Here is a 4224-nt window from a genome sequence, read left to right as displayed (position 1 = left end):
CAAATATAATTTAATTAATAAAAAAATAATTTATTAAAAAAATATTTTGGTAAGCAAAATTTAATCACAAAAAAATAAAATTTTTGTTAAAAGATATTTTTTAAAAAATAATTTTTTTAAATGAGTAAAGTTAACATTAATCAACATAACAAAAATTAAAATGAATTAAAGAGGAGATTTTCTAAAAGTTATAAAGAAAAAGAGTGTACATTTTACAAATAGAAATGAGAGAAGTGTTATTTTAACATATCTCAAAAGAAAGCGTAAAATTTTCTCTTTATGTTTTAGCAATCGTATTGAAGGAAAAAATGTTTGTGGGACTAAAGTGTACAATTTAATTTTCCATAAATAAAGTGTTAAACTCAAAATATGTATATATAATTGATGGTTATCAGTGGTTAAGAGAAGGAGGTTGAATCTTAGCCCCTTTTTGCTAAGTAAATCTTGCTGCCCTTTTATAATGCTTAAGGAGATATTTCTGCTTTTTGTTTCGTCACTAGTCAGGAGATTTTTTTTTTGTCTCGTAACCAATGATGAGATATTTTTCAATTTTGTCTCCTTCGAACGGAATCAGAATTTGAGTAGAGTAAAGAGAGAGAATCACACCCAAAAGTATCCTGGTTCAGCTGCTAAGTGTAATGCAGCCTACATCCAGTCTCCATCACAACAATGATGGAATTTTACTATAATCAAACAGATTACAAACACCAATTCTCCCTAGGAACTACCCTTCTTATCTAGGACAAGTCTAGAATCTAACCCCAATTCTGAACTTGACTTGGTCACCTACCAAACTTTCAACTGCTAAGTGCTAACCCAACTTGCAAGGGGATTCTCACAGAATCATGATACACAACACAGATGTACAGTACAAAGGACCTCTAGGACATCTATGGATTTTTCTTTTAATTTTGTATACTTTGCCTTTTTCTACTCTATGACTTTTTCATACAAATTTCACTATTTGTCTTTTTCCATGAGACTTAAGACAGACAAAACTAAACAGAAAATTACAACATGAAACACATTGAAGGAGAAAAACTTCTGTTAGTTTGGGTAGCTATGAGAATTCTGTGCTTTACGCTATTTTCTCTTTACTCCAATCCCTGACTGTTCTCCCTTATTTATAGAAGGGGAAGCCTCCAAGGTTGAAATTGTTGAACCGAGCTAATCTTCTTCTTCTTTAAACAAAAACCGGTTTGGCCAGAGAGAGAAAAGAGAAAACTGAATGTTAAAACCAACATGCAATTACCTTTGTGTCATCCCTTCTCACCAAACTTCATCAATCCAGGCCTTCCATCTTGACTTGCTCCACAAGAAGGATTCCTGACTCTTGATGAGTCCTTGATACTTGACAGCTCTTCCTGCTCCACTTTTGTTTCCTCCTTCACGTAGCCTCTCTAGCTACCTTCTGTGATGCGTGACCACAAAGTAAAGACGAGTCATGCTTCAGAGTTCTTCTTCTCTGACCGAGTTGGATCTTCTCTATTTTCGGATATGGAGAGTTTGAGACGTCCTCACCACTGCTTACCATAAGTGGCAAAGATCTCAGCCACACTCTACTGTGGATCTTCTTTTTCCTAACGCCATCATCACAATGGTTTCATGCTTGCTTCTAGCTTCTTCTTCTTTCTTCTGATAACTTGTTTTTGCTTCCATCTTTCTTGATGGATGTGACCACCGAACAAAGAAGAAAGAGAAGAGAGAGAAGAGAGAGAATGCTTTCAAAGAAAATAAAGAAGGAAATTAAAATTAATTACACTTAATTAAAACCCACTTCTCTCTTTCATGCTTTGTAACGTGTGAAAAATTAATTGCTATCAAATCAATTACAATTTCTCTCTCATGTTACCAATGTCTGCATTAACTCTATTTAATCAAATTTAAATTCCAATCATGGAGTGAGTTGGTGTCCGTGGGAAGCATAAAGCATTTGCTTTCTTTCCTTTTCAAATTCAGACCAAACATTTTTAGTCTAGTAACAAGGATTTTAATTGGACTTGATTAATAATATTCTGGCCCAACTAACCAAGCATTGATTCAGCCATAATGATTAAAATATTTTTGTACCAAGGCTTAATTTTTACTTCACATTGGGCTTGTCATTTTTGGCCCAAAACAAAATTTGCAAACAACAAAATTATTAATTTATAAATGTGAATTAGAATTCAAATTAATAATTTTGTGATTAATTCTTTTAATAATGTTTGATCATCATCAAATTAATTTGGAGTTTTCCAAACTCATCAATAATTAATCTTTTAGGAAAGTGCCAGAAAGGGAACAAAATATGTTTTTAATTACAATAAAGCTCCAAGTCCAAATAATTTAACCAATCAAATTTAACTTTTAGATTTATGCACTTTTTTATGTTTTCTTCTTATTTTTTTTTAAAATTCACGCACGCATATTCTTTTTTACCCCTAATGCTACGTCTTATTTTTTTCTTCTTTTTCATTATTTTTCAATTTTGTTGCCGTCGTCACTAACAATATCTCCTCTTCCTCCTCTTCATTCTCCTTCTTTTTTAATTGGAATTTCTTCTATTTCTTCCTTTTCATCCTTCTCCTTCATTATCATCATGATCATCATCGTTATCGTCATTGTCTTCTTCTAATACGTATCGTCGTTATTGTTATCGTTATTATCAAATTTTTGTCATATTGATAACATTGTCTGATCCAAAATTGATTTGGATGTATTTTTGTTCAAAAATGACTTGGTCTGTGCTTGTTTTGAAACGAGTTTGTCCGTGTATCATCGTCATTAAGTAATTTCGTTTTATTTGAAATTTAATTTTCAGTTCATTTGAGAATTAACTGAGATTCACTTGATGTTACTGTTAACTATTGACCACATTTTTTATTCCTTAAGAAATTTTGGTTCATTTCTTAGTTTAGTTTATGTTCATTTAATTAGTTTCGTTTTGCTTCAATTATTTGCCGAACTTGTTCATGTGTGGTTGTTTAGTTAGTTTTTGTTCAAATTCGAACTAATTTCGGTTCCTTTGTAAATTAACTGAGGTTCACTTGATGCTGCTGTTAAGTATTGACAAATTTTTTTATTTCTTAAGAAATTTCGGTTCATTTTTTATAAGTTTAATTTAGGTTCATTTGGTTTCGTTTCACTTGAATTTGCTGAACTTGAGTTCATGTGTAGTTGTTTAGTTAGTTTTTGTTCAAATCAAAACTAATTTTGGTTCATTTATGAATTAATTGAGGTTTGCTTGATGCTTCTGTTAAGTATTGACCAAATTTTTTATTCTTAAGAAATTTAATTTTGGTTCATTTCTTAGTTTAATTTAGGTTCATTTAGTTTTGTTTCATTTGAATTTGCTGAACTTGTTCATGTGTGGTTGTTTAGTTTGTTTTGTTCAAATCTAAAATAATTTCAGTTTATTTAATTGAAGTTCACTTGATGCTACTGTTAAATATTGACCAAATTTTTTATTTTTTAAGAAATTTTGATTCATTTCTCAGTTTAATTTTGGTTCATTTGTGACTGAATTAAGGTGATCTCGTTAATCGTTTTGCACAATTCAAAACTCTTCCTCCTTATCTTCTACTGCTTCTTCTTCTTCTTTTTTATTTTTTCTTCATCTTTTTCTTATTTTATTTTATTATAATTCTTATTTTTTTACTCTATTAAGAGAAATAAAATCAAGAAAAAGAGAAGAAAAATCAAATAAAGAAGAAAAAGGAATATATAATGCTACAAAATCATCAAGGAGACGAAGAGGAAAAGAAAAAAAAATACAACAACAATAGTTAGTAGCAAGAAAAGAATGACGATAAGGAGAAAATACGCGAAGAAGAAGGAACGCAAATAAGGAGGAGAAGGAGGAGGAGGAGGAGGAATGCAAAGAAAAAAGACGGTGACGACGACGATAACGTAAAATCCCACACATGAACGTAAATAACTTGGTTAAATATATATAATTACGTTCTTTTAACAAGAGTAATTTTTATCAATGTTAAATCTACTTAACTGAACTTAGATAATAATAATACTTAGATATGTAGTTGATTTTTTTATTTATTACCCTTTTTCGATTATGGAGACATCCAAATTGTGAACATGTGTGTATGTATATGGAATTTGTCATTACATAGCATGACATATGTCTTGCAAAAGTAACCTATATATTGTAGATTTGAGATTGACTCGGTCTTATTATTTAGAGACTTATTTTTTAGTGGATGTGTAATTAGTAATACGTTTTTT

Source organism: Arachis ipaensis, chromosome B09, assembly GCF_000816755.2.
Source record: "Arachis ipaensis cultivar K30076 chromosome B09, Araip1.1, whole genome shotgun sequence".
NCBI classification, from domain to species: domain Eukaryota; kingdom Viridiplantae; phylum Streptophyta; class Magnoliopsida; order Fabales; family Fabaceae; genus Arachis; species Arachis ipaensis.
Note: the sequence above shows the minus strand (reverse complement) of the source record.